This window comes from Jaculus jaculus, chromosome X (assembly GCF_020740685.1).
Source record: "Jaculus jaculus isolate mJacJac1 chromosome X, mJacJac1.mat.Y.cur, whole genome shotgun sequence".
NCBI classification, from domain to species: domain Eukaryota; kingdom Metazoa; phylum Chordata; class Mammalia; order Rodentia; family Dipodidae; genus Jaculus; species Jaculus jaculus.
Window position 1 is genome coordinate 120,425,099 of NC_059125.1, and position 12,318 is coordinate 120,437,416.

Sequence of the window (12,318 nt, forward strand, 5' to 3'; positions counted from 1 at the left end):
AGAATTATCTCCCTTGTAACTACATGAAGTTAGAAAGATGAGGAGTGTTCTGTGTGTCTGTGGTGAAAAAAATCCATGCAGGGATAGAGCGATGGCTTAGCAGTGCAATGCCAAAGGAGCTGGTTCGATTCCCCATGAACTGCATAAGGCAGATGCACAAGGTGGCACATGTGTCTGAAGTTCCTTTGCAGTGGCTAAAGGCCCTGGTGTGCCAGTTCTATCTACCTGTTTTTTTCTCCCCCCTCCTTTTGCTCAATAAATATTTTTTTTTTTTAAAAAAAGAAAAACTCAATGCAGACAGAAGCTTGAGTCAATCACACACATACACACCTTTCAGCTTTTTCATAAGCACAGTGATTTAAACAGTATGTCTTGTGAAGTCTGGCTTAAGATATGTGACTCTATCAGTAAGAATCCCAGAACTCCCTCCTGTCATCTCTGTCTCCCTCCCAACCTGCCATGCTCTAACTAGGCTTGAGGCTCTGAAACTACCTCTTGTTATGGTAATTGAGATTTCAAAAAGAGTTGTACTTTCCCCATTCCTGGTTCTCTCAGTCTGGGTCTGAGGGATTTGGCTCTAAGCCTTTATGCACCCTAGCTAAGAGCAAGGGCAGCTTCCTCCCAGCCATCACCTTTGTTGACTGACTCTCATGTCCCCAGGGAAGGTCAGTAGAGGGTCCAGCCAGCCTGGCTAGGCTCAAATCCATCCTCCTTTCCCACACTCCATGCAGCACAATACACATTCCCACATTTCAATCCCCTTTCCCCCAAAGGGCTTAAAAACTCTTTCTGTTAAGTGGTGCAGAGTGTGTTTCTTCCTTCTCCCTGTCCCTTTCCCCTATTGTTTCAGAGTACTCTGCTATCACCATTCCCACTCACTCTGAATCATACCACTCTCTGACTGGTGTTAAATAAGACCCTGGACCCAAGAAGCTGTCTCAGAGTCCCGTATTGTGAACCTGACACTACCTGCTGTCTCTGTAGCCATGATCAGCTTCAGTTCCTCTGCAAAGGCTGCACAGTGGCTAGGGAGTGTTGCTCTGCTGAGTATTTCTAACTGGGAAAAATGACAAACACAGCATCTGTCTTACAGCAGACACATCTTGAGTCACTATACACACAAGCACCCACAGACAGGATCCTCACAACAGTCCCATGAGAATCCTTATTTCCATTTCATAGATAGATAAACTGAGGCACAGAGAAGTTCAGCTAGGTTAAGCCTCCTGGCTTGCAAGAAGCAGAAAGTGGAATTGAATGTAGAGTGTAATAAGAGTAGACCTGTGTTCGTTCTCTCATAATAGTCACTAGCTACATGTGGTTATTTAAATGAATTGAGATAAAAATTTTAAATTCAGTTTCTAATTTATACTAACCTCATTTCAAGTGTTCAGCAGCTATATGTGGCTTGTGTTTGGTGTATGGGATAGTGACTATCTAGAATGTTTCCATCATCAGAGACAGTTCTATTGCACAGTAATAGGCTGTCTTCTGTGCGTTTAAAACTTGAAAAGGTCCTTACAATATTGGCCCACACAGAAGGAAATCTGAATGCGATCTTCCCATATTCTTGGGTTGGCCTCCACTTATCTTTCTGTCTCCAAATTAAAAAATATATATACTATATTTATTAGAGAGAGAAAGAAGGGGAAAGTTGGTAGATCAGGGTCTCCAGCCACTGCAAACAATCTCCAGATGCATGAGCCACCTTGTGCATCTGCCTTACATGTGTACTTGGGAATTGAACCTGGGTCCTTAGGCTTCGCAGGCAAGTGCCTCAGCCACTTCCAGACCCCTCTCAACTTTTTGCTCCTCACCCTTTTGAGTTTGAGTGATGGATAGGAAAATATTTTGGACTCTTTAAAGACAAAGTTTTAACGTCTGACCCGAGCTTTATGAACTAACTGTAACAGAATTTGGTGGTTCAGGAAAAGTCTTTAAACGTTAAAAGCTGAGGTCTTGGGCTGGAGAGATGGCTTAGCGGTTAAGCGCTTGCCTGTGAAGCCTAAGGACCCCGGTTCGAGGCTCGGTTCCCCAGGTCCCACGTTAGCCAGATGCACAAGGGGGCGGACGCTTCCGGAGTTCGTTTGCAGAGGCTGGAAGCCCTGGCGCGCCCATTCTCTCTCTCCCTGTATCTGTCATTCTCTCTGTGTCTGTTGCTCTCAAATAAATAAATTAAATTAAAAAAAAAAGCTGAGGTCTTACCTGTTTATAACAAAGAATTTGGAATAAACAGACCCAGAAGGATAGTTTATAAACTACGACATTTATTCAAGGGAGTCAGGTGGGTGAGGGAGAATCTGTAAACCAAGGAAAGGGCAATGGATGCACCCACATTGTCTGAGAGCCCATGTGGGAGTTAAACATGGGCCTGGGGAAGTTCAGGGGAGGCAATATGCCAAAAAGGAGGCCTTACCGATCTGATATGGATCTATTTATAATGTTCTTGTGGTGGGCTTTACTCTCAGTCTCAGGTGAGCCTGATTGGTCTGGTCTCAGGAAGTAGTAGACATACCTGGATGGGGTGAGAGCTGATTGGATGAGACCGGATCCGACTCTGAATTCCGTTTCTGCTACAGCAGGCAGGCGGTGTTACATCTCTTTCATTCCCCTTTTTGGGTCCAACCCTGACTAATTTCCCCTTACAACCTCTTTACTACCACCAATTTGACCTCAGACCTCTCCTGGTGATTTAATGATTAAAGAGCTGTGGTTTCTTATCAGGCTTTTGTGCTAGGTCTGCAGGCTCCTTCTGGAAGCATCTTGCCATGGCAGGGAAAGGAAAGATGCTCCTTGATTCGTCTTTCTCTAGATGCCAGCCCTCTACCAACTCAATCTTATAGATTGCCCAAAGAGGGGTGAAAATGGAGTTTCGGAATGGGTAGGCATCTTCACAAGATTCCTCAGGCAGCCAACCATGTTGCAGACAATGATTACCCAACAGGTGGCTATCTATAGGGTAAGCTTTTGGGGAAATTCAATAAGCTTTATGCTCTCTCTGGGCTTTCCCAGTAGTCCATGGTGCCTTCTCTCCTTCAGAGAAGTAAGTCATTTGTTGAAAAGTTGAAGACCGAGAGAGAGGGAGAGGGAGAGGGAGAGGGAGCCAGCCAGGTGTGGTGGCATATGCCTTTAATCCCAGAACATAGGAGGAAGAGGTAGGAGAATCACTGTGGGCTACCCTGAGACTACATAGTGAATTGCAGGTCTGCCTGGGCTAGAGCAAGACTCTACCTCAAAAAATTAAAAAAAATCATTTTATTTAGTTTGGCTGCTGGGTGAAGGTAGAGATGTTTGGTTTCTCAGATGGGACACATCATACCTGGTACCATGATTTCTTTCCTAGGAGTGAGTCAGTTCGAGGAGTTTGTTATTGGTGGTCTCTGAGTGTTTCCAGGTTCCTGGCATTTTGTTAACAGAATTGAAAAAGCGCACATGAATAGTAGAGCAACAACATGTTTTATTTAGAAACTAAGTGAAATTACAGATCAGACATGCTGCAAAACAGCAGTGGGATTCTGGAGTCTTAGTAATCAAGGAACCTCTGGTTAGTGTTTTGGGTTCCTTTGTGAGGTCTAGGAGAAGGAGGAACTGGTTGATAAGGGGTATAGTATGAGTGATACTCTTTTTTAACAAAATATTTGTATTTATTTGCAAGCAGAAAGAAATAGAGGAGAAAGAGAGAATTGCCATGCCAGGGCCTCTGGCCACTGCAAACAAACTCCCAAGCATGTGTCACTATGCATCTGGCTTTACGTGGGCCCTGGGGAATTGAACCCAGGCCAGCAAGGTTTGCAAGCCAGTACCTTCAACCACTGAGCCATCTCCCCATCCCAACAGGGTTTTTCTGTGTAGCCAAGTCTGGCCTAGAACTCACTCTGTAGCCAAGCTGGCCTCCAACTCACCATTATTCTGTTTATACCTCCTTTTTAAAATTTTTATTTTTTTAAAGATAGGGTCTTTACAGACATGTGTCTTTACACCTAGCTATTTTTGTATTTCTTTATTCAGTCACTTGTAGCCCAGGCTGCCCTGGATCTTACCATGTAGCCCAGACTTGCCTCAAAATCTGATTCTTCCTGCCTCAATGTCGGGAGCCATAGAGCAAAAGCCTCTCCATTTTGCTTGGGCCTGCTCATAAACTGACTCATTACTCAGAAAGCTGGTCCACCAAGCTTTCTGCTAGGTACTTCTGGAACTGGTCAGCAGACTGCTTACAGAATCTTATCTTTTGCGAAAAGCCAGTTTATGGTCAGGATGTGAAACCTGGTGCAGTCAGGATGTTAAGCCAGTTGGGCAAGATTAGATGAGCACCTAATTACATCCCCTCTAGGTTTCCTGACAACTCCTTGCCCTGGCCACGTTCCCTTCCCCCTACAATTCCTTGCCGTGACCACGTCTCCTTCCCCCTACAACCCTATATAAACCTATGTGTAAGAATAAACTCTTGAGGCCGTGACAAATGTCTAGCATGGTCTCCTTCTTGTGTCTGTTTGCCTACTTTCATTCAGGTTGATTTTCACCTCGCTTCTTTGTTCGACTCCCCGCTGGCCGGGGCACCTCAATTTCCCAAGTGTTGGGATTATAGACAGATATCTTTTTTTTTTTAAATTTATTTTTATTTATTTATTTATTTGAGAGCGACAGAAAGGGGGGGGGGGGAATGGGCGCGCCAGGGCCTCCAGCCACTGCAAACGAACTCCAGACGTGTGCGCTCCCTTGTGCATCTGGTTAACATGGATCCTGGGGAATTGGGCCTTGAACCAGGGTCTTTAGGCTTCACAGGCAGGTGCTTAACCACTAAGCCATCTCTCCAGCCCCAGATATCTTGTTTGGATGGACATGCCATATTTTTCTTGTACTATGGGTTTGTTTCTTTCCATAATACATCTGATTTTAATCATATATATATATATACATACACCTGATCATGCACTGTCATAAGATAGAAAATAGGGAATTTTTCCTAAACGTTCACCAAGAGGACAGAGTTTGCCTTACTATGCTTGCATATAAACTGACTCAGGCCAGATTTGCCTCATGTTTTATTTTTCCAGAGGTTTCAGAACCTGTTTGAATGGAAGCAGGGTGTTGCCATAGGTTTGTCCAGGAGGAACAATTCACTCCATTGCTTAAAGTAGGGTACCCATGCAGCTCAATGCAGGTGAGGTTCTAAGGTTGCTAGGTGCATTGTTACTGAAGGGGAAAAAGGCAAAAGATAGCTTTTTGGAGATAGTTAGCAATAGGGCTTGTCGGTAGAGACTAGCTGTGGAAGGGTTGGTGTGTTAGGGTTTAGAAGGAAACCCTGGGAACGAGGTGTACTCTGAGATACTACTGCTCAATAGTAAATAGTGAAGAAAGAACAGGAGCAAAATAGCTTTATATAGATGGTCAGCCAGGGACAGAGGCTCAAAGAGATGCCACTTTGCCTGCCCTGGCAAGAGTAGAACCTGTATCTGACTTAGTCCCATTCAAAATGGCTGCAAAATTTCCTCCAAAGCTGCTTCCTGTTTCTTCCTCAGCCTAGCACACCTGGATGGGCTGAATGCTCTTGTGTCCACCAGCCAATCAGATGTCTCCATTACACACCTGATCTTGATGACAAGACTCATCCTAATTGGATATTTAATCCATATGTGGTGGTTTGAATCAGATGTTCTCCATCAACTCATGTATTCTGATTGCTAGGACCCCAGATAATGGCAGTTTGGGAGGTGAAGCCTTGGTGAAGGAGGTGTGTGGCTGGGGCAGGCTTAGGGGTGTCATAGCCTATTTCCCCCTGTCAGAACTTAGCTCACTCTCCTGCTGCTGTTTTCCACCTGCTGTGGCAGAGGTGATGTCTAGCCTCTGCTCATGCCATACTTTTCCCTGCCATCATGGAGCTCCCACTCAAGACAATTCTTCCCTTTCCAGCAAATAAAATAACTTAAATTAAGCTGGTCAGAGTCCCAAGCCAAAATAAATAACCTTTCTTCCATCATCTGATTTTGGCTGGTACTTTGTCCCAGCAATGAGAAGGCAAGTAGCTATAGCACATATAAAGGAGCCTAACCACGTGTGTAATTATCTTCTTGGTGCACACATTCTTCTGGTTGCTGAATCTCTTGTTCCTTGCTTTGGCAAGCTTTTCCCCTTCCTAGCAAGGCTTACCGCTTGGGCATTTTTCTTCCAGCTTTCCATGTGTACCTTTCTCTGGGGTCTTCCTTGTTTACCCATGGAAGTAAAGCTATCCTAGGGTTCTTCACTCTCCCAGGCTTTGCTTCCTGACTCCTTTTGGTAAGCTCCTTTGGCCTGGGTATTTTCCTGTTTGCTTTTTACATGTATTTTGCTTCTGGATGTTTTCTTATTTTACTACAGGGGTAATTTCTCTTTAAGCCCTAGCTTTACTATCTAATCTCATAACCTTTTCTGATACCCCCATGTGAGTGTGAATGTAAAAGGGATCTTTGGGCTTAGACTGTTATGTTTTACCTTTTGCGCGCGTGCGCGCGCGCGTGTGTGTGTGTGTGTGTGTGTGTGTGTGTATGTTTCAGAGACTCCCCTCCTACTGGGAGATTTCTCTGTGAAGATTCTTATCTCCCCTGCCTTTTTTCAGCCAGGCAAAGTGGAGGATTTCCATCCAGCTTGTACCTTTCAGCTAGTCTTCCCCCCCTTCATCCTAAATCTCTCTAAAATAAACTTCATAATTTCCTCTTCTTGGAGTCATTTTTTTTCAATTCTTTTGGTAATTTGGAAAAGGACCCAAAATTTGGGGTCCATAGGCCTGGGGTCTCCTGCATCTTTATAGATTTTAATCCCTTCCTGCACCCACAAATCTTGCATCAATAGGAAGCTGAAGGAGCTCTGCAAGGCTAAGCAAGGTGAACAAATCACATGAGAGATGTGATCCAGTGAAATACTGATTTTACCAATTGACTGAGAGACAGTTCTTCCCTTTCCAGAAAATAAAATAAAGTAAGCTGTTCACAGCCCTAAGTGTGTTGTAATTGTCTTTTGAACTGTCTGGTTTTTTCTGTGTGTATTGAGGACGAAGGGGCCTAATCTTTGCCAGGGTTCAGGAAATTGGGGACTCTGAGCTGGTGTCTTTCTTGGGGTAGTGAGGCTTATTTTGTATTGGTGGGAGACAGGGAGTAGTTCAGAACAGGAGGCAGAGGGGAACACCACATAGGTTTGAAAGAAGAGAAGTGGGTCAGTGGGAGAACAATGTGTTTTGGAATGAAACTGTAGGGAGGAAAGCGGTAGGCAGTGAAGCAATGAGGTAGGTGGTCGCTGGCTTCAGAGAATGGACTGCAGAGGGGTGGCCGCCCGAGCCAGTATCACTGGCCCAGCTCTACTGCATGATAAGGCAGCCCAGGCAGGTAGATGGAAATCCTGAAAGCCTGGGGAAGAAGAGTAAAGGGAAGGAAAGGAGCCAAATTCCATTGTAGACCTAGAGAGAAGGGAAGGAATCTGAATAGGAAGTAGAAGGTAAAAGAGGGAACTCAACCAAAGGAGGGCTGAGAGGGAGAGAAAATAGAAAGGAGGGAGAGAGAAGAGGGACCAAGACAGAGAACAAAAGGGCACACAACTTATGTCAACAAGAAGCTGTGGAGAGAGGGGCAAGGCTAATTAATATACCCTTTGAGGAGGGAAATTTGACATGTGAGGGAAGGACCTTGGGAGGTGTGCAGAGGTGTGAGCTGGGCATCCTGAGAATATGCTCTCTGGATCCCTGTTGAGTAGTTTTGGGGAAATGAGACCTTTGAAGTCTCAACTCCTATAGCAGGTAGTCCCAAAGTTCCAGGGCTAGCTTTTTCAGTTGATAGGGGGCAGAGGGGAGTGGTGATAGAGCTTTGAGATCCCAACAGTCATATTCCCCAGTTCCTACTACAGAGAACAGAGAATGACCCAGAATCGCTGCAAGTACTTTTCTGAGTGATAAGAATTTTAGAACCTCAATGACAATGACAACAAATTCCCAATGAGGATTGCTAGTCCTTGAAAGAAAGTTCTGCTTATATATTAGGCCCCTGGGTGGAGCCAGCAACATCCTGTTTAGGGAGCTGGAACAGGCCTGAACTAACTAGGAAGTAGTTGATTAAATGGAGCCCTGGTATCTGGCAGAGGTAAGTTCTCCCAAGGGCTGGTTGAACAAAAAGTATTCTGACACTTGTAAAGAAGTTAGTAAGGAAGACTTTATTCAAGGCTGTTCAAATAGGGAAAGAGGCTAAATTAAACTTTGAATACATTGAGGACAAGCGGGGATTTATAGCAAACAAAGTAAGGTGGAGAATGAAAAATTTCTAAGAGGAGTTTGATTAAACATCAAGCGCAGGGGAATTTATACTAACTGACTTAAAAGGAAAATAGCCTTTTTTTGCTATTAGTGATTGAACCCAGGTTAAAAGATAACACTTGATCTTAGGTTTGATGATGGGGGATGAGGAATTTGATCAGATATCAAGGGTGTTTAGGTACCTATGGTGGGGATATATATTTGCTCAACTAACCTAACAGAATTTTTTGTTAAAGGTACTTGGAGAAAAAGGTAGGTGAAGGACAAGACCAAGGATGAGGCTTTGTTGAAAAGGGGGGCTTAGAGGTATCCGGCCGAAATTTGATGAAGGAGGGAGCCTTTGTCTGCTGGTCCATAGTTTTGCTCATGCCTGGCATTCGTTGTGAGGAGACTCACTGAGAAATCACAAAGGGAACTCTGGTCCCTGGATCCAAACCTGATCCAGAAAGTGTCCCTCAACAAAAAATCCTGGTGCTGTGCCAGCCAAACTGCAAATAATGGATGATGTTAATGAGCATGGCTAATCAAAATTAACCATGAATGGTACCGCAGAGCTGCTCTTCTTCCAAGATACCTAGTCTTCTTCCAGGATGGAACACTGACCAATCAAAATGGCCCTCATGTGCGTGAAGGGAAATTGCATGACAAGAAATGGCATGCACAGTGGCTCACCCTAATCACATGAACACTGCTCCAAAATGGAAACTTCCCCAGCTCATTCTTTCCTGGGAAGTTTTGTTCTTCCCTTGCCTGCTGGACTCTTTTCAGTGTACCAGATAAACTTGTAAAAACTTGTTGCTTTTTCTAGTCAGGTCTAAAGTAAGAATGTGTTGTTGTTTTTTTTTTTGTTTTTTTTTTTTTGCCATGTGGCCAAATCCCCCAGCAATTCACCTGTTCTATTTGTAGGTAGGTATGTCTGGAACAGAGCCACAAGCACATGGAAGATAGTACATAGGATCTCATGTAGGGAAATGTAGAAGAAACATTCACTCATGTGGAAGACACAGCATCCTCCCTGAGCCTCCCCATGGAAGAAAGTTAAGTGAGCAAATGGTGATGGTAAAAGAAGAATAGTATGGGGAAAGTATCAAAGCAGAGACCAGGAAATTCAGATGAGAAATGGATAATAGAGTTAACCAATGGTTATCCCTAGTTTAGAGAAATCACACAGGTAGCAGGCCAAGAGCTTAGAGGAAATACCCACATGGTACATGTAGAGTGTGAAAGCAATGTACACATGGTAGACTCAGAGGTTAGAGAAAAATCCTACATATAATTAAAGTGAGGGTTTGTCTCAAAACATAAAGCACATAGAAGGCAATCAGAAAACTATCCAGGCCTAGAATTAGTGCTGAGTCAGACTTCCATATGTTCAAACAGAGATCATAGGGCAGAGAGAGGGGAGATCCGCATGGACAAGTCTTTATACTTGATTGAAAATGCATTCTTTCATCAGACTCAGGTATGTAAGGGAAGACCTAATTGGTTTGCATATTCACAGGGCTGACCCCAAAGGCCAGCCCACCTAGGTAGTGTGCAAAGGCAGCAGGGGCCCTGAAGCTGTTGTGGATAAATCTGAATCAGACATGAAATCCACTTCTGCCAAAGCAGAGTGGCATCTTCTGATTCTCTCTGGGCTCCAGTCCCTAACTGAACCTACCTAAAAGAAGCTAGCATTCTCTTGACTGTCCTTCAGTCTGTTAGTACATTCTAAAAATGCTTTACCTTGTAATGGGGTTTGGGGGGTTAAGAAAGAAGTCCTAGAACTCCAAACCCTGAGTTTGTGTCTGTTTTTAACCAAAAAATTGGATAAAACCAACTGAGAAGGATTATTTATAAACCATTACATTTTATTTAGAAATATCAGGGATATGAGGGAGTATGAGGGTTGGAGAACTGAGGAAGGGAAAGTGGAGGCACCCGGTGGCCTGAGAGCCCATGTGGGAAGTGAGCATGAGCCTGAACTATGAAAAGAGATTTAGAGAGGAAAGAGAAGAAAGTGCAGAGAGCTCCTGCCAGGCAGAAGGTAGGAGGGGGGCAAGAGCCCATGTGGGAGTAGGGGAGGCTCACCAGGAACCTGGAAGTTCAGGAGAGATGAACAGACAGCAAGAGAGGGGTCCTGCCCACCTGGTAGGCCTCTGTTTATAACCGTATTGTGGTAGGCTTTACCTTCAGGCTCAAGTGAGCCAGAGTGACAACTGATTGTTCTGGGCTAGGGGCTGGCTGAAGAAGAGGCCAGCCATGGAGCCAAGTTTTGGGGCTGAGTTTAACCAACCATAATGCCGGGATCAGATTGAAATTCTAGGAAAGGGGAGCTCCTTCCCAGGAAGGGATCACTTTGTTTATGGAAAAACTGATCTAGGAAACTCCTTTAGTTGATACATAAGAAAAGAAGAAATCCTGCTTTGATCTCTAGTAAAGTGGAGATTACAAGGGCAGACTTAAGAACATTCCTGTTCTTTACTTTTGTGGCCCAGTCACCCTAAACTACCTAACAATTCTACCTGACTCCTTCTCAACCTGATAGTCACAAAGATGTTTTGTCAGACACAGAGGTGGGTAATACGTGGATTTTGAAGTGCTGAAGGTGATTTGGTGGTTTGCAACATTCCATCTCTCCATGATCAGTTTATTTGGCCTTGTCTGAAGTAGATGCTTCACTCTTTGGGAACTTTAGTTCTCACCTCCTACAGTAGCCTTAGAACCAAGAAATAGTCTGTCTGGGTCCTCTATTGTGAACTCCAAACCTAATGGTTGGAAGTCTAATAGATAAATCTGGGGTCCTGGGGTGCTTCCTGGAACCCCAAGCCCCGAGTCCATATCTGCAAACTAACCAAAGAATTGGCAATTCCAGACCTAAAAGCTACAGGTGTAGAATCATGCCTAGAGGCATCCCGCTCCCCCAAGTAACTGACTACTGCCCCCACAAGGCATAACTCACAACCCCATGGGGAATACCTGCAACCCCACTGAGGACCGTCCCCAACAGAATGCAGTCAGGGACAGGGAAAAGAGGGTACCAACACATGATGTATCCGTATGAAACATCTTGCTAATAATAATAATAAACATTAAAAAATGAAAAAAAACACATTTTTTTCAAACATCACAGAGATGTGGGGAAGGGAAAAAAAAACCTGAGGGCTGAGGAAGGAAAGGTGAAGTGGGGAGAAGGGAGATACATCACATGGAGCCCAGGATCCTACAGAAATGAATATGGATCTTAGGAAAAAACAAAACAAAACAAAACAAAACATGAAAAGGGATTTTAAAAACGTGTTCTTCCAAGAAGAGTAAAGACAGTAATAAAAAGAAGTGCGCTAGACATGGTGGCCCACGCCTTTAATCCCAACACTCAGGAGGCAGAGGTAGGAGGATCACCGAGAGTTTGAGGCCACCCTGAGACTACATAGCGAATTCCAGGTCAGCCTGGGCCAGGGTGAGAATACCTGAAAAGCCAAAAAAAGTTAAAAAAAAAAAAAAAGCAGCATCCCTTCCCACCACAGAATAGCTGCTGGGGTGGGCCTTGGGAGTCTTACTAGTGCAAGACTCAAAAGTGTTGCTGCCACTTTTCTGGAGAGAAATTGTGAGTGCACCCCTTGGTCAGAGAAGATATACTTTAGAATTCACGCCAGCACCCCTGGATATACCTGCATCAGGCCTGGGTTCAGAGAAATCCACCTAAACCTGGGCTGGGTGGGCAACAAGAGAGATCTGATTGGGTGAGATGGGCAAATGCTAAATCCCATGACTGAAGCAGACAGGCCAGCTGAGATGGGTGAGGTCAGTTGAGCAAGGGTATGATGTAAGATCATCTTAGGATTTCTCCCTTACAGGCCTAGCCAGGCCTGTCTACTCTGGAATCCCCCAACCCCCAAGAAGGCTCCTGGACTTACGTATTTATCAAAATGGTAAATTAAAGAAGGATTGCCACATTAGCTTTTGGGTGTTTTTTTAATCTCACCTCTTTTGTGATTCTATTGCCCATTAGATATCTGGACCCTCTGTGTCTAATCTCTTCAGAATTGAATAAAACCTCTTTTTTT